Genomic DNA, 19,538 nt, shown 5'->3' on the forward strand with positions numbered 1-19,538 from the left:
CACTGTGAGAAGAGCACAGGGGCCAGTGGGAAGGTGATGTCCAGAGGAGTTCTAGTGCGAGAATAGAGGGTATAATTGGGTTGAAATTGAAGCCTGAACTCATGATGGTGTTCAGAGATGTCCACCAGAGAAAACTAAAGAGGTAAACAAAAATAGAAAACACACATACACAAATTGTTACATGTGAAATTATTTTTGTAAAGAATTAGAAGTGAGATAGTTTTGAATTAGGAAATCAGTGAAAAGATGCATGAATTAAACCTGATTATAACATAACATACAGAGGCAATGAAGAAAGCAGCTTACACTCATTGAACATTAACAAGAATACATAGAAAAACGCAATGAAGACATGCTTACACTTATACACATGACATAAGTTGGTATTTCTGACCAGAGAGAGGGAAACGGGTAGTTTAAGTACTCATGATAATAATGAAAATGTCTCAGTTGTGTTTCTTCAGGGGCGAAACAGACCTGGATCAATTCTCCACATGCAGCGGTCGGAAGAAACTTATAGGTTAACATGACTGGATATGTCAAGGCAAGTTTCTGGTTGAATTGTTCACAGCACCATGTGTCCCTGAACCTCACAAGCAAACTCCGACCTATGGTTGAGGACCAGGAATGCTGTTAATAAGGTGGGAACTTAAAATTTGGGTTAGCAAATTTGGGAAAGAGAAAACTGACGGCTTAAGTGGAGAATTGTGCAGGAGTCTGAAACACTGCAAAAGCAACATATGCAAATTCACATACACAAGCAGAAAATGCATTAACCTTACAAGGACAAGCTCGTGGAGATTAATGCATAGACATTGATTAAACCTGGCTAAGAACACAAACATACGCAATGAAGATCAGCTTGCTATTTGTATGAGTGATAGAATGGTGTGAATGTTTAATAAAATACATTTGAGTTTGAAGTTGAGGAATAACTCAAAGATGCTATATGACAAGCGAGTGAGTTATGGAAAAAACAAAGAAGTGATTAAAGTAGTTTTAAAAGAGTGACTTAGGAGTGCTCTGGTACTGAGTGATCAAAACCAGTGATCACTGTAGAAAGAAATAAAATAATTTAATAAGTTGGTAATGTTTAAACATATGTTTCTCTTGTTACGGCAACTCATTGAGATATGACTCAGTATGCAAATTAGTTAGAGTGAGTGGTGACGAAGGAGCTTCCTGTGTGCGTGTGACTGAGGCTTTCAGGAGAGGAAGCGTAGCAGAAAAGAGGAGTGCAGATTTGGATAGGAAATTTATAGTTTAGTGTTGTCGTAAGGGGGTTAATATCTTATACTGAATCTAAGTATGTTAAAGTACATAAAGGGGGTGATTGTTGTGTGCAAATTGTGTGGTTTTAACAAGATTTTCGGTGTATTGAGGAGGTGAAATTATGTCAGTTGACCTGGGAGTGTCAGTGTGTTTAAGCTTTTTGAGGTTGTTGTGGTGAGGGGTTGATTCTGTAAGTTAGGTTCGGGTTGTTTTTGTTTTTTGTTTTTAATAGAGGGAGTTTTATTAAACATGGACATGTCTAGAATTGGGCCCATTATTTTTGTAACAGTGCACTTAGAAAACCTGTCAGGTGATTTTGTTTTGTGCTTTGATGAGCTAATAATCAGCTTGCTTTTTCTCATTTTTGTTCTAAGCAGGCCTGCAACAGTGAATAACAGCGCTGAAAATTCTCGGGAGAGCAAATATAAGGTGGGCTTTCCAGATTACAACTGTCTGAGGAAAAAGCTACCGGAGGGGGACTGATCAGGTCGTAAGTCCCTGTCTAAAAGGATTGTAGCAATTCAATCACGTCCAAAAGCATAAAGAACTATTTTACTATGACAAAATAAAAAAAAATAAATGAGCTAATTTTGCCGAGGGTGGAGAATCTGATCACTTGCGCGGGAGGCTCCACTATTAGCAAAAAATATGGTGTGAATGCATGTGAGTGAATGTGTGTGACTGGACTAAAGTTGGGATGATTAAATGTGGACAAACAATTGGCCAGAAAGAGAAATGGTATACTTTTCTTTTACCAGAGAAAATTTCTGTTTTATTGACTGGGGTTAGATTATGGTATTATAGTATATTGTTGGGAGAATGCCTAACGCAAAAGAGGAAACATCCAGGTTGTAGGAGTAGAAAAGGTTTGATTTCTTTTTGGTTTCTAGAAGAAGTGGTTATTGTCATGGTCCTGGGTCGGTGACCCAGCACTTTTAGTTTATTATCATTTTCTAGTTTATTATGATGATGATGATGATTATTGTTGTTTGAGTTCTATGTGAGTCTGCCTTTGAGTCTGCGTCTGTGTCTCTGTCTGTCTATGGTGTCACCCCGTCTGTTTGTGAAGCTGTCTGTTTAGTTCTGCGTCTTCTTTGGTTCCCCGTGTCTGAGTTTCCTGTTTTATTGTGAAGGTCTCTGTCTGATGTGAGTATGTTCAGTTTATATTTCCCCTGTCCCGTCAGCTCTGATTCCTCCCAGCTGTGTTGCCCTCCTGTCTCTCATCCCCTGATTACTGGTGTGTGTATTTAACCCCTGTGTGTTCTCCTGCCTGTTGCTGGTTTGTCTGTGTTCCTCTGTGTCAGTCTGTGTTACTCGGTGTCCTGCGTGGCGTCTGCCTCTCTGCCCTTTGTCGTATGCTACCAGGTCTGTTATTTTAGTTCTCCCAGTTTAGGTGTCTTCAGTTATTTGTCCTCCCCCACTGCTTGTTTGCCACTACACCTTGTAAATAAACTTCACTAGCATTTTCATCCACTGCTTGCATCTTGGGTCCTCCTTCCTCCACACCACACGGTTCGCCTTCCTAGCCGTGACAGTTATAATGTAGGCTTACACATACAGATACAGATTACATAGATTTATTTTTAGGATAAAGGGGAGAGCTTATACGTAGAAATGATTTTTTTTATACATATTGCATTTTGTGCCTTTAAAGGAGTTGTGGCTCAATTCGTCTCTTGAGGGTCACGAGCCTTTGGCTAGCACTATGATTAGCCAATCTACTGTGAGGATGATATGAGTTATTGAAGGATTGCACATGCTTACAGACACAGAGTCCATAAACACACATGACAGTATTGATTCCAGGCAAAAGGCCTCAAATTCATTTAGCTTTTAACTGAATTTGAGCTGGCTCTGTAACAAGTGACAGAAAAGAGGAACTGAATAGGAGTTTCTTGCTTTAAAGAAGGACCAGAGGAAGGAAAGCATATATCTTGGTTAAGTCTGATAAACTAGAATTAGAAGGTATTGTTACATTAAAAGGAGCAAAATGAAGTAAAAAAGGCTATATCAAAACAGGTTATAACATAGGAAATGTGAGTATTAAAATGAAGTTAGTGTTAACACACAGGAGTTGTTTCAAGGCAGCGTTTAGCTATGATGAAATGTATGCATGAGTAATTGCTTATATGTTTAAACTTAATTGATTAAACTGGCTGTTTTCTCTTTGAGCTTTTAACCCTTGTGTGTCCATCATGACCCCAGGGGTGTGGCCGGGGTGTTGGAATACCCCCGGTCGGGGAGACGTTGTTTTTCCTGTGTTTTTTTTGGTTTTTGTTATTATATCGCTTTTCCTTTTTGTTATGATGATGATGATGATGGTGATGATGATGATGATGATGATGATACTGTAACACATTGTCTGCTTGCCGAATAAATATATCTGAACACACCATCTGTGCAGCCCATGTATTTGGCTATTCTTTCTATTTGTGTTAGCCACGGCGTAGTAGAACATATATATATATATATGAACATACCATATGTACAGCCCATGTATTTTTGGGTATTCTATTTGTGTGAGCCACGGCGTAGTGTGGCGTGCTAGTGGTGCCTGCCTGTCCTTTTCCTCTTGCAAAAAACCCAACACCGGAAAAAAAAAAACCACTCTCCGTTTGTCACGCTGGGGTCCGCGCGGACCCCTGCGTCACCAACACCCCACCTTCCCCCAGTTTGTTTCTTAGCCTCCTCTTTCCTTTCCTACGTTTCCCTTCTCGCCGGGGTCCCGAGAGACCCCCACTCCCCCGGGACAACACCACCGACACCGCCCCAGGGCCCTCGCCAGCCTGTTTCATTTTTTGTTCCCCTCCGTTCTTCCCGCTGGGGTCCCTAAGGACCCCTCGAGACAACGCCGACAACACACCCCGGTTTGGTTTGGTTTTATTGGTTGTTGTTTTTTTTGGGGGGGGGGGGGGGCCTTCCCTTTCTGTCCCGCGCTCCGCTTTGCAACCACTGCCGTTGCTTCTTTCCCTAGATCGCTTGGGGCGCACAAGGGTTAATAGAATAGGCGCTTATAATGATTTGCTTGTTAAGGAACTTGCAACAGCGACAGTTTTGTGTACAGGATGTTGATGATCAGATAAGGCAAGCGACAGGAAACGTATGCAGGGACGTGAAAGCAGCGTTTTAAGAGTGTTAAAATGATGAGTAACGTTGAAGAATATATATAAATACAAGTCAATAAGTCAAGAACATAATTAGGATCATGCTTTTAATTAAAGAGTCCCAAACATGATGAGTTAGGGAGGTGCAGGAGAAGGTGTTTTGTTTCCTTTGCAGGAGATCTCGGCGACCACAGGGTGTGAGGATCCTGGAGGCCCGCAGCATGATGGACCACAAGAGAGGGAAAAAACCTAATATTACGCATGGAGTGTTCTCGAGTGGGAGCTGGTGTTTATTATTGGACCACTTAGATGACATGAGGTTGTTGTCTGATTTGCTCAGCAAGAGGATGGATGTCACAGAAATGAAACAAGTGTAGTGACCCTCTTTTTTTTTTTTTAGGGAAAAAGAGGGTCAAAAGGGGAAGTGTGGAGATCAGAGAAATTATTTTGCTGCTATTGTTAATAATCATCATCATTACCATTGCACTAATAATATAATCTACAGCATTGATATTGCATTCAGATGTTTAAACAGTGTGTATCTTTCAGAAAGACTAAAGCCAGTGAGGATAAATTATCCCACGGCTGAGTAACAGAGCGTGACTGTGAGGTGGTGCAGCCCGGACTGGTTTGCACTGTTGCCTCGAAATATCCCTAGTTAGCGGCGTGCTAACTTGGCTAATCGGAGTTAGCCATAAAGGCGGACTTCGCTGGGCGTCACCTGACCTGCACAGAGTGGGAGGCTACTGACTGCCAAAGCGGGCCGATCAGGTTTACTGCTTAAAAGGAGTAAGCGTGCAGCTCAGCGACCCAAGGGACGGACCTCTCGGCGTGCCGTGAGTGTATTGTGGACAAAAGACTAAGGTTTCCAGGTAGGAGCACCATTTTGTTTTCTTTTAGGACCGTTGGTTCCTATGCACCCTAGCATCGATCCAGGCCTGCACCGAGGGGACTTGGGAAACTGGGTGGTGTGAGAGAGTGTGTGTGTGGGGCCCATTACAGTAAAGAACTGTGTAACTGTTATTATTGTTATATTTTGTCATTGCAAGAGACTTCTTACTTTATTCATTTATTGGGTGTTTACCAGTTCATTCAGTAAACCTGCTTGGTTTAAACATAAGATTTCGTGTCTAGTACTGTTTCTTATCTATAGTTCAAAGTAAGGTAAAAGTGTATCTGTGTGTTATACGTGTGTAAATCAGGGGAACTGATGAGTTCCCCTGATTTGGTGTTCGCTCGCTCTGTGGTAGAGTATCACTTCCTGTTCCTGCTCAAACACAGTGGTGTTTCTGAGTAGCTTATTTGCTTAGAAATTTAATTAACAACTTTTAAATACATTCTTCTTTCATAGTATAATTTTCACGTGCTTCATCCGAAGCACACTTTCTGTGTACTCACTACCTAATTTATAGCCAAAGTATTCACTCACTGTCTCTGTACTGTTTCGCTAGCTTAGCTTAGCTCGTAGCCGACTCGTTAGCACCATGGCTACTTCACCTGTCCCTCCTGCACTTTCTTGCTCATTGTGTCAGATGTTTAGTTACTCCTCGGCCTCCTTTAGCAGTAATGATATCTGTAACAAATGTAGCATATTTGCAGCTCTGGAGGCCAGGATTACTGAATTGGAGACTCGGCTTTGCACCCTTCATTCACCTGTAGCTAGCCAGGCCCCTGTAGCTGGTGCAGCCGAAGATAGCATAGGCCCCGCTAGCTGTTCCCCGGCAGACCCCAAGCAGCTGGGGAAAGAGGGCGGCTGGGTCACGGTGAGGAGGAAGCATAGTCCTAAACAGAAGCCCCAGGTACACCACCAACCCGTTCATGTGTCTAACCATTTTTCCCCACTCGGTGACACACCCGCCGGGGGTCAAACTCTGGTAATTGGTGATTCTGTTCTCAGACATGTGACGCTAGAGACACCGGCAACCATAGTCAATTGTCTTCCAGGGGCCAGAGCAGGCGACATTGAAGGAAATTTAAAACTGCTGGCTAAGGGTAAACGTAAATTCAGTAAAATCATAATTCATGTCGGCAGTAATGACACCCGGTTACGCCAATCGGAGGTCACTAAAATCAATATTGAATCGGTGTGCAACTTTGCTAAAACAATGTCGGACTCTGTAGTTTTCTCTGGTCCCCTCCCCAATCAGACCAGGAGTGACATGTTTAGCCGCATGTTCTCCTTAAATTGCTGGCTGTCTGAGTGGTGTCCCAGAAACGATGTGGGCTTCATAGATAATTGGCAAACCTTCTGGAGGAAACCTGGTCTTGTTAGGAGAGACGGCATCCATCCCACTTTGGATGGAGCAGCTCTCATTTCTAGAAATATGGACAAATTTATTAAACCCCCCAAAATATGACTATCCAGAGTTGGGACCAGGAAGCAGAGTTGCAGTCTTACACGCCTCTCTGCAGCTTCTCTCCTCCTGCTACCCCCCCAAAAACCCATCTCCATAGAGACTGTGTCAGCTTCCAAAAAGACAAAAACAAACTAAAAACCAGCAACAAACGACTTAAACATAAACAATTACAAAGAAAGAACAATACAGTATCCACATCTGAACCAAAGAGTAAAACAGTGAAATGTGGATTATTAAATATTAGGTCTCTCTCCTCCAAGTCTCTGTTAGTACATGACTTAATAATTGATCAACAAATTGATTTACTCTGCCTTACAGAAACCTGGTTTTAGCAGGATGATTATGTTAGTTTAAATGAATCAACACCCCCGAGTCATTCTAACTACCAGAAACCTCCAAGCACAGGCCGAGGGGGCGGTGTGGCAGCAATTTTTCACACCAGCCTATTAATTAATGAAAGACCAAGACAGACTTTTAATTCATTTGAAAGCCTGATGCTTAACATTGTCCACCCTAGCTGTAAAACTCAGAAACCATTCTTACTTGTTATCATCTATCGTCCACCTGGGCCTTACACAGAGTTTCTGTCTGATTTCTCAGACTTTATATCTAATTTAGTTCTGAGCTCAGATAAAATAATTATTGTGGGTGATTTTAACATCCATGTAGATGCTAAAAGTGACAGCCTCAACATGGCATTTAGTCTGTTATTAGACTCAATTGGCTTCTCTCAAAATGTAAAAGAACCCACCCACCACTTTAATCACACTCTAGATCTTGTTTTAACATATGGCATAGAAACTGAACATTTAACAGTGTTTCCTGAAAACCCTCTCCTGTCTGATCATTTCCTGATAACATTTACATTTACAATAATTGATTACACAGCGGTGGAGAGTAGACTTTATCAAAGTAGATGTCTTTCTGAAAGCGCTGTAACTAAGTTTAAGAATATAATCCACCCACTGTTATCATCTTCAATGCCCTGTACCAACACAGAGCAGAGCAGCTATCTGAACGCTACCCCAACAGAGGTAGATTATCTTGTTAATAATTTCACCTCCTCACTACGTACGACTCTGGATACTGTAGCTCCTGTGAAAACTAAGGTCTCTAATCAGAAGTATTTGACTCCGTGGTATAATTCTCAAACACGTAGCCTAAAGCAGATGACTCGTAATCTGGAGAGGAAATGGCGTGTCACAAATTTAGAGGATCATCATTTAGCCTGGAGAAATAGTTTGCTGCTTTATAAGAAAGCCCTCCGCAAAGCCAGAACATCTTACTATTCATCACTGATTGAAGAAAATAAGAACAACCCCAGGTTTCTCTTCAGCACTGTAGCCAGGCTGACAAAAAGTCAGAGCTCTTTTGAGCCAACCATCCCTTTAACGTTAACTGGTAATGACTTCATGAACTTCTTCACAAATAAAATTTTTATCATTAGAGAAAAAATTACCAGTAATCATCCCACAGATGTAATATTATCTACAGCTACTCTTAGTACCATTGATGTTAAGTTAGACTCTTTTTCTCCAATTGATCTTTCTGAGTTAACTTCAATAATTACTTCCTCCAAACCTTCAACGTGTCTTTTAGACCCCATTCCTACAAAACTGCTCAAAGAAGTCCTGCCAGTAATTAATTCTTCGATCTTAAATATGATCAACCTATCTCTAATAATCGGCTATGTACCACAGGCCTTCAAGCTGGCTGTAGTTAAACCTTTACTCAAAAAGCCATCTCTAGACCCAGCAGTCTTAGCTAATTATAGGCCAATCTCCAACCTTCCTTTCATATCAAAAATCTTTGAAAGAGTAGTTGTCAAACAGCTAACAGATCATCTGCAGAGGAATGGTTTATTTGAAGAGTTTCAGTCAGGTTTCAGAGCTCATCACAGCACAGAAACAGCTTTAGTGAAGGTTACAAATGATCTTCTTGTGGCCTCTGACAGTGGACTCATCTCTGTGCTTGTCCTGCTAGACCTTAGTGCAGCATTCGATACTGTTGACCATAATATCCTATTAGAGCGATTAGAACATGCTGTAGGTATTACAGGTACTGCACTGCAGTGGTTTGTATCATATCTATCTAATAGACTCCAATTTGTGCATGTAAATGGAGAGTCCTCTTCACACACTGAGGTTAATTATGGAGTTCCACAGGGTTCAGTGCTAGGACCAATTCTGTTTACATTATACATGTTTCCCTTAGGCAGCATCATTAGAAGACATAGCATACATTTTCACTGCTATGCCGATGACACCCAGCTCTATCTGTCCATGAACCCAGATAACACACACCAATTAGTTAAACTTCAGGAATGTCTTAAAGACATAAAGACCTGGATGGCCGCTAACTTTCTGCTTCTTAATTCAGATAAAACTGAGGTTATTGTACTCGGCCCTGAAAATCTTAGAAATATGGTATCTAACCAGATTCTTACTCTGGATGGCATTACCTTGGCCTCCAGTAACACTGTGAGGAACCTTGGAGTCATTTTTGACCAGGACATGTCCTTCAAAGCACATATTAAACAAATATGTAAGACTGCTTTCTTCCATTTGCGCAACATCTCTAAAATTAGAAATATCCTGTCTCAGAGTGACGCTGAAAAACTAGTTCATGCATTTATTACTTCCAGGCTGGACTACTGTAATTCATTATTATCAGGATGTCCAAAAAACTCACTGAAAAGCCTTCAGCTAATCCAAAATGCTGCAGCAAGAGTACTGACAGGGACTAGAAAGAGAGAGCATATTTCTCCTGTTTTGGCTTCCCTTCATTGGCTTCCTGTTAAATCCAGAATTGAATTCAAAATCCTGCTCCTCACATACAAGGTCTTAAATAATCAGGCCCCATCTTATCTTAATGACCTTGTAGTACCATATCACCCTATTAGAGCACTTCGCTCTCGCACTGCAGGCCTACTTGTTGTTCCTAGAGTATTTAAAAGTAGAATGGGAGGGAGAGCCTTCAGTTTTCAGGCCCCTCTTCTGTGGAACCAGCTTCCAGTTTGGATTCGGGAGACAGACACTATCTCTACTTTCAAGATTAGGCTTAAAACTTTCCTTTTTGCTAAAGCATATAGTTAGGGCTGGACCAGGTGATCCTGAATCCTCCCTTAGTTATGCTGCAATAGACGTAGGCTGCCGAGGGATTCCCATGATGCATTGAGTTTTTCCTTTCCAGTCACCTTTCTCACTCACTATGTATTAACAGACCTCTCTGCATTGAATCATATCTGTTATTAACCTCTGTCTCTCTTCCACAGCATGTCTTTTATCCTGTCTTCCTTCTCTCACCCCAACCGGTCGCAGCAGATGGCCGCCCCTCCCTGAGCCTGGTTCTGCCGGAGGTTTCTTCCTGTTAAAAGGGAGTTTTTCCTTCCCACTGTCGCCAAAGTGCTTGCTCATAGGGGGTCATATGATTGTTGGGTTTTTCTCTGTATCTATGAAGCGCCTTGAGGTGACTTTTGTTGTGATTTGGCGCTATATAAATAAAATTGAATTGAATTGAATTGAACTTTCACTGAGGGCAACTAAGTAAGTTTAAGATAACTAGAACTCAGGGCGTACCCGGCTATAGTGGAGTACACAGTCAGGGGCGCTACATAAAATGGAGGCACCACTGGGATCTTTTGTTGTTTCAGTCTGAAGTTCCCAAGCACATGTATTTTGAGATAAAAGCAGTAACTTTGATATTGTTTGGTCATGGATGTTCAAGCTATGCACTCTGAGTTGTTCGAGGAGCTTCAGGAATGGAGTCGTGGAGAGACCTTAGATGAGGCTCACACACTGATGGTGCTTACTCCCGAAGGAGTGGAGATAGACCAAATAGAGCACACTCTGGAGAGTGTTAAAGCTTTGGGTCGAGTGCGGGTCAGAGGCCGGAGATACAACAAAGCGCTTGATAGGCTAACTGTCCTGTGTGAAACCAAAGAGACAGTAGATGCCACAAGAATCCCACGGGGGCTGGTGAGCCGTGGTCCATCATAGTGACAGCTGAAGCTTCGCCTCGTGAGGATTTTTCCCAGAGTAAATCGAAACGCGGGGCAGAGGCACAGGAGAATGGTAACTCTGCAGAGTCGATAATCCGTGCTGTGGGCGATTTGTTGGCAAAGATGGAGAGACCCTCCAGTGAAGGCAGTAGTTATCGTAGACTCAGAATGTTCTCAGGCACAATACCAACACCAGTTGGAGAAGAGACATTCGAACAGTGGATTGAACGAGCACACCTAATGGTGGAGGAGAGTGACAGTTCTGCTAAAGAAAAGAGGCGCAGAATCATTGAGAGTCTTAAATTATGAAGTTTGTTTAGTCACTGATGTCTGTTTCTCCGACCTGTTGTTATTTTTAGTCTCTCCCCCCCTCTTCATATCTGACAAACAAAGTCTTTAAAACAGGTTTGTCGTGAGTGGTGTGTAGAGTTTTGAACAGGAAGAAGACACATGCAAAGTCTGTTTACAATTTGCATAGGGTGATGTTTAAAAAAGGTAAGAGGTGGAGATCACCTCATTGTTTGCACCTAAGATAAAATGAATGTTAAAATGAAAGCAACGTGTGGGTACAGCGAACAGCTGACACACAGCAGACAGTGTCTGCACCAGTTTCTCTGCTTGATTTAGAGAAGTTGGTTGTACATGCAAAGTGCTGTAGTTCCCTGAACAATGTTGTTACTCCCCACTTTCTCCAAAAGGTATTTCCTACCATTGGACCTTACATCCTGAAAATTATCAATACTAGTCTGTTAACCAGTCAAGTTCCTAGTGGGTTATGCAGTCATAACCCTTAAGAAACCTGGCCTTGATAGTTCTGTTATGTCAAATTATAGACCTATTTCCAAGCTTCCCTCTTTAAGCAAGATCTTGGAGAAATACATTTGAAATGCAAATCAGTCAAACATCTGTGATGCTGTTTTGACAAACTTATCCACCACACGAGTCTCTCAGTTTGTAGCCTCTGAGCACTTGGAGTAGCCGTATTTGTGTAATGAGGGAAAATAAGAAGGAAGGAAGGAAGGAAGGAAGGAAGGAAGGAAGACGGAGGTCCTCCTCTATCAGGTGGATAATTTAATATCAGATAATTTAATAATAAAACACAAACTGATAACAGACTGAGTTACACTGCTACACTCTTCACTCCCATCATTGTGATAACAATATCTGTCATGCTGACTGTTTGGTCTGACAGCGAAACTGAACTGTGAGGCAGCATTAGTTTCTTTTTTTCATGAATGATGTTCCAGTGTCTCCTCTGCTAAAGGAAACATTAAAGGAAGCAGTCGAACACCTTTTTGTATTGTTTGGAAAATTCAAAGTGAGAGAGGGACAGAGCGACTAACAGCTTTTATTATAGTTTTTCTGAGTTGGAAACATTCCCGTGTGTAACACAGGACCCACGCACACATGACTGAGTTGTGCTTGAACTGTCCTTTATTGAAAAATAATATTTTTCCTTTTGTGGTTTTTGGCACCCGCCTTGGACGCAGCCTCTCCGACTCTCTCTCAGCTCTCGCTCCTTCTCACTGCGGAAACATAAGACAGGTCTCCCTCATTTAAACAGTCCCGTTCCCTCCCTGCCTCCATGCCGCCCTGTGAGCTCACTGTGGCACTCCTGCTCATCAGCAGGCCAAAAAACCAGTTAGTTTTATATAAGTGGAACAAAAGAAGCTGAGTTTAAAAAAAAAAGAAATGCAAAAAAGTCCTCCTCCTCAGCTCCTCTTAAAGAGTGCACATTCTGCATGTCTGGACTTGATCACAGTGATACCATAATCACTTTAAAATATGATCTCTACATTAAAACTGGTGTTGAGGATCATAAAGAGTCCAAACTGTGTGAACAGTTTCATTTGGATAAATTAAATTAGAGGCACTGTCACAGAAAATGATCCATGATAATATTCAGTTTGATTTTTGGTTCAGTTGACTGAACTTTAGTTCAGATTACATGTTTGCTCAGTGCGTTTGTTTTACTGTGGACTGATTCCAGATCAGATTATTCCGTTTTATTCATGAAACACCAGGAAACAAAAAACAACAGACAACTACAGAAAATTAATCTGTACAGAAAAACTCATTAATTTTATCATTAATAATAAAAGAATAAAATCTGTTATATAAATAAAGAGTTTCACAGTACATGCAGTGTTCAAACTGAAATAAATAAAAGCTGAATATATTACACACAAACACACCCAAATGTATGAATGATGTCTCATCTATTTAAACTACAGAAACATACTGAGGCTTTAGCTCAGCAGGAAGTCACGAGCAGAGATGGGCAGTAACGTGACTTCCTGCTGACTTCACCCCGTACTGTAAAAAGTAATCACTTTTTACAGTAATCAAAAGTAATCAGATTACTGTAATCTGATTACTTTTTCAAGTAACGAGTAAATTAAGGGATTACTATTGCAAAATCGTAATTAGATTACCGTTACTTTCCCGTAGGAACGCTGCGTTACTAAAACCGTGATTTTTTTTTTTTTTTTTGCGAGAATGTCTCATGACAGTGACGTAAGCAAGTGCACTGTTAGTGACAACAGCTGTGTGCAGATCGACAAGGGATCATATATCGATTGTGGGTGAGAGTATGAGCGTGCAGCGTTTAAAGCGTGGAAGTACTGACCTTATTTTGAGTTTGATTCCATAAAAAGTGACAAAAACATTAGCGTCCGTTGTGCGTGGGAAGAAAACTTTTTACAGCGAAAAAAACCCCTAAACTTCCAAGCAAGCACCGAGTGCGCAACGACGTAATGGGAAATTCACAGAGAAACTCGCGGATTCTTCAACTGACAGCATGTCTGACTGCCTGTTCAGCATATGCAAAAATATATGAGTTTAAGCATGTGATGACTAAGGCCTTCCATTATGGTGTTTGTCATCACATGTCACAGATATCTGGATGATCATTTGGAATAAACAAAATACTAAAAACTTGTTACTTCATCTTATCTTTATTATTATTATTATTATTATTATTATTATTATTATTATTATTATTATTATTGTTCTTATTTTACATTGTTAGGCATTAGGTTTATTTGTAGTAGTCCTTTCCAACTTCTTTCCCTCTTCCATGTTACTGTGGCAGCTTGTCAGCATCTATTTGGGGTTGGGAGTGGAACAGAAAGTAAGGAAATCCAAAGTGCCATTAAAACCAGGAGAGGTTCTTATATTTCAGAAGAAGGGATTAATTCAAAAGAAATGACCTCAATGCCATATTTTATTTAGGAACCCTAGAGAGTACTTTGCAAAATAACACATTCTTATAATTTCACCCTCAGATGAGCCAAGCTAGGACTGTCAGGGAAGGTGATGTAGGTACAGAGCATATGAGAGTGGGTAAGTTAATGTCTCTTGTCTAGATGAAGGCACAAGAGGGATCAAATTCAAATTCAAATTCAAATTTTATTTGTCACACACACACAACCATACACAGTATGACATGGGGGTGAAATGCTTGTAGTTGTTAAATGACAAAAGAAAAGTTTTACAATATTTACAATTTACTACAAAAATTTACAAATTAACTTAGGAATTTACAGTAAAGAATGTGCAAATAGCAGAAGAGATTATAAAGATAAGGATTATAAATTATAGGAATTATAGGATTATAGGAAATGTGTGGTGGTGCGTGTGGTGACGTGTGTGAGAGTCCAGTCTTATAGTGACGTGTTTGGGAGAGTCCAGTCCTACACCTGGTTCAGGGCCCGAATAGCCTGGGGGAAGAAGCTCCTCCTCATTCTCTCTGTTTTGGCCTTAAGGGAGCGGAAGCGCTTCCCAGACCTCAACAGTGAGAAGAGTCCATTGTTGGGATGGGAGAGGTCCATCATAATCTTCCTAGCTTTGGACTTGCACCGCTTGGTGTAGATGGACAGCAGGTCAGGGAGCTCTGATTGAATGATGCGTTCTTAGGATCAATGGCAAGGCGTAGAGATTCAGTATCTTCAGTCTTCAGTGGACACTCCATTTCTGGCACAAAACACCTGTAAAAGATGGTCGATTTAGGAGGTGACCCGACAACTTCAGCCTGTCAAACATAGTAATGGAGCAGTATGTTTAAAAAAAAAAAAATCTAATTAAGCATGCACTCAGTACCCTAAGAATTATTATGGTAGTTAAACACAGTGATAGTTGTATATCATATTATATCACTTCAAACAGAGGTGATCCAGTAATGCTGCACTAATGAATTAGACTAACTATTCACTTTAGCTAAAGTTATTAAGTTAACTAAAGAGTTGGGATGCTGTGTAAGACATAAAGCTAAAATACAAAGGTTTGGACACCGTTTTGCATGTTTCCCTACTGTAGGGGTCTCTGCAAGCATACAGAGCTCTGAGAAGGTACAAGATGAAAACTTTGGAATTCAAATTCAAATTCAAATTTCAAATTTTATTTGTCACGTACACAGTCATACACAGTACGATATGTAGGGAAATGCTTGGACAACTGCTCGTGACCTAAAGAGAACAAAAAAGGAAAAGGCTATGAATAAGATAGGAAATAAATATGAAAAGAATGAAGGGTAAATTTAACTGGGAAGAATAAGATAAAATATATAAATTAAAGTTAAATAAAATAACTGTACAACAAAATACACAATACACAATATAGAACTATATAAGAATGTATGAAGAAATCTAAATATAAATAAATATATACACAATAACAGCAGCTGTACAAGTATTAACCGGAAATGAAGAATATAGTGACCAGTGTTGTGCAAAACCAAAGTCCAGAAAGTCCAGTGTGTGTGTAAGAACCATATGTGTGGGTCAGTACTGTGTGGTGGTGTGATTGAGAGACCGTATCGCCTGCGGGAAGAAGCTCCTCCTCAGTCTCTCTGTGTTGGTCTTCAGGGAGCGGAATCGCTTTCCTGACCTCAACAGAGAGAACAGTCTGTTGTTGGGGTGGCTGAAGTCCTTCACGATCTTCCTGGCCTTGGTCCAGCACCGCCTGCTGTAGATTGAGTGCAGGTCAGGGAGCTCGGAGCGGATGGTGCGCTCAGCTGACCGCACAACCCTCTGTAGAGCTCGTCTGTCCTGCATGGTGCTGTTCCCGAACCAGGTTAAGATGTTTCCCGCCAGGATGCTCTCTATGGTGCACGAGTAAAAGTTCCTGAGCACCTTGGAGGGCAGTTGGAAGTCTCTCAAGCGTCTGAGGTGGTAGAGACGCTGTCGGGCCTTTTTCACCACGGTGTTGATGTGACAGGACCATGACAGGTCCTGCGTGATGTGAACTCCGAGGTATTTGAAGCTGTCCACTCTCTCCACTGGGCACTCGTTGATGACGGGGGTCTGGTAGTTCCTCTCCTGCTTAGTGCTGAAGTCCACTATCAGCTCCTTTGTCTTACTGACGTTTAGAAGGAGGTTGTTCCTCTGGCACCAGTTCTCCAGATTCCTAATCTCCTTCAGGTAGGCCGTCTCGTTGTTATCAGAGATCAGGCCCACCACGACGGTGTCGTCAGCAAACTTGATGATGGTGGTGGAGCTGGTAGTGGCCACACAGTCATATGTGTACAAAGAGTACAGCAGGGGGCTCAGAACACACCCCTGGGGGGCTCCAGTGCTGAGAGTGGTGGAGGCTGAGACATGTCCGCCCATCCTTACTGCCTGTGGTCTGCCAGTTAGGAAGTTGGAGATCCACTGACACATAGATGAGCTGAGTCCCAGATGCTCCAGCTTGGTGGTGAGTGTGGAGGGAATTATGGTGTTAAATGCAGAGCTGTAGTCTATGAAGAGCATTTTAACATAATTCCCCCTTCTAGTGTCCAAGTGAGTGAGTGATGTGTGGAGGAGATGAGAGATGGCATCGTCTGTGGAACGATTTGGACGGTAAGCGAACTGTAGTGGGTCCAGTGTGTCTGGTAGTGAAGAAATGATGAAGTCTCTGACCAGGCGTTCAAAGCACTTCATCACTACTGAGGTGAGGGCTACAGGGCGATAGTCATTGAGAGAAGCAGGGTGGGGTTTCTTCGGGACAGGAACAATGATGGACTCTTTGAAACATGTGGGGATCACCGACTGAGATAAAGAGATGTTGAATATCTCAGTGAACACAGGAGCTAGCTGGTATGCGCAGTCTCTTAGGATATGACCTGGGATGCCGTCTGGTCCTGCTGCTTTCCTGGTGTTCACTCTCTTGAAGGCTCTCCTTACTTCATGCTCGGAGATGACGAGCACGTTTCCGGTGCTGGCAGTATCTTCCTGTCTGCAGCCGTTAGCGCCGCTAACACTAGCATTGTTGGAGACCTTAGCTGCAGCCTCGAAGCGAGCATAGAAAGTGTTCAGCTCGTCTGCCAGAGTCACGGCCGCGTTCGTCATACCGGTTGTTGGTGCTTTATAGTCCGTTATTGTCCTTAGTCCCCGCCACAGGCTCCTAGAGTCACTCTGTTGGAGTTGTGACTCTAGTTTCCTCCCGTAGCGCTGCTTCGCCTCTTTCACCGCCCTCCGCACGTTATATGACGCGGCTTTGTACGGGTCCATGTCCCCCGTCATGAGTCCCGTGTTGTAGGCAGCGGTGCGGGATCTCAGAGCGTCGCGGATGGTTTTATCCACCCACGGCTTCTGGTTGGGAAACGTTGCGATAGTCTTTGTCTCCACGGTATCATCCGCTAGTTTCCCGATGAATCCCACAACCGCTTCCGTAAACACGTTGACGTCATCGTCTGAGCTGTTTCTGAACATGCCCCAGTCTGCGTCATCGAGTGCGTCCTGTAACGCGGCCACCGATTGATCCGTCCAGCGCGCGACCTTCCTCTGAACCGGAACTTCCTGTTTCAGCCTTTGTTTGTATTTTGGCATGAGGAAGATGGCGGCGTGATCAGATTTGCCAAACGGGGGGCGGGATTGTGCCTTGTAGCCGTCCTTGACCGTAGTGTAGCAGTGGTCCAGTGTCCTTTCACCCCTGGTGGGGCAGGTGATGTGTTGATAAAAGTTCGGCGCTGCGCGTTCTACTAGAAACAGTCGATCATATTTGTTGTCAAAGCTGAATTCAGGGCAAACTACGCAAAATTAGCGTTTTTAGCTAACAGCTACAATAAGCATAAAAGTTACCTTACGGCTATCATTTGTTAACATGACGCTTGTTCTTATACATGTAATACATTTATTACTAACCTGAGAGTTTATCCGCTGGTCATTCGACATGACGAATGACTTCTGAAGTCTTAATTCAGCTCAAGATGCAGTAGATTTCCGTCAGTAACACTTTCGGTCTGCTAGTAAAACGTAGTTCTATTAATCTGCGCTTGAACCGGAACCAGATGTATTTTGGAACTGAAATTGAATTGTAGAACTGAAACTGAATGGTGAGAAGTGAAACTGAAATTATTCAAGAGCTGAATTTTTAAAGGATAAAATGCAGTTTCAAAGCAAATCAATTCATTTTCAAAATATAAAATTCAATTTCAATTTAGTGATGATCATTTTCAAACCATAAATTCAATTTCAAATTAGACTAATTCAAATTCAGTTTTCAAAAGCATTTATTCAAGTTACAATTCAGATTCAATCTGAGGAATTCAAATTCAAATTTAACTTATTCAAATTCAGTTTCTGATGGCACAGATTTCTGCCCATACATTTGGCTTCTGCACAGTCATGTAGGATCGTTTACTGTTGTCCAAAGACCTGTGAATCACTCAAAGACTGCCAAAGCGCTCTCATGCACAACTGGCTGAAATGCATTTAGATCATGTAAAGGCATGTTTGCTGTGTGTGTGTGTGTCCAGGCCGGTTGAATGTTTGTGTTTCTCTTAATTTTCCACCAGTGCAGACCACATTCCAACACTGTCATTAACAATGACCAGTGATGAGCCAAAGAGAGAAAACACTTCCTCTCTTTCTGGTTAAATTATTCACAGCGCCATGTCTCCATAAACCTGACAAGTGGGCCCTAACTTCTGGCTGAGGACAAGGAATGGTGTTATTTAAGGTGGGAAATCAAAATTTGGGTTAGCAAATTTGGGAAAGAGAAAACTGACTGTTTAAAGGGAAAATTGTGAAGGAGTCTGAAACACTGAAAAAAGAAACATATACGAACTCACACACACAAACAGAAAATGCATTAACCTTACAAAGACAAGACAAGCTCCTAATGATTAATGCATAGACATTGATTAAACCCGGCTTAGAACACAAACATACGCAATGAAGATCAGCTTGCTATTTGTATGAGTGATAGAATGGTGTGAAAGTTTAATAAAATACACTTGAGTTTGAAGCTGAGGAATAACTGAAAAAGAAGCTATATGACAAGGGAGTGAGTTATGGGAGAGAGAAAAAAGAAAACAGTGATTAAAGTAATTTTAAAAGATTGACTTAGGAGTGCTCTCGTACTGAGTGATCAAAACCAGTGATCACTGTAAAAAGAAATAAAATAATTTAATAAGGTGGTAATGTTTGAACATGCATTTCTCTTGGCACGGCTACTTCTTGAGAGATGACTCAGTATGCAAAGCAGTTGAATGACTCGGAACAGGAAAAGAAAAAGGGGAACTTGGGTTTCCTGTCTGACTGTGTGAGTGAAGCTTGCACTGGAGGAGACACTGTGACTGTGTGGCGTTTAACAAGACTTTCTGTGTATTGAGCAGGTGAAATTATGTCTGTTGACTTCAGAGTGTCAGGACCCTGAAGAACTTGTGGCAAAATTTTCTGTGTTTAAGATTTTTGAGCTTGTTGTGGAGATGGATTGATTCGGTCAGTTTGCTTTGGATGGTCTTGTTATTTTAATGGAGGGAGTTTGATTAAGCATGGAGCTGAGCTGTCTGACAGGGGCCCATTATTTTTGTAACAGTGC

General features: G+C 41.8%; 1 long non-coding RNA gene across 1 annotated transcript in view; it reads left to right on the top strand.

Annotated features, from left to right (window-relative positions):
- Window positions 1–5,696: 5,696 nt before the first annotated feature.
- LOC309696714 overlaps window positions 5,697–19,538 on the top strand; it is a 109,853-nt gene continuing 96,011 nt past the window's right edge. Inside the window, exon 1 of the long non-coding RNA XR_014273627.1 lies at window positions 5,697–6,139. This is a non-coding gene — a long non-coding RNA (uncharacterized lncRNA). The remainder of the gene's footprint in view (window positions 6,140–19,538) is intronic.

This window comes from Aulonocara stuartgranti (assembly GCF_965226115.1).
Source record: "Aulonocara stuartgranti genome assembly, chromosome: 3".
NCBI lineage: Eukaryota > Metazoa > Chordata > Actinopteri > Cichliformes > Cichlidae > Aulonocara > Aulonocara stuartgranti.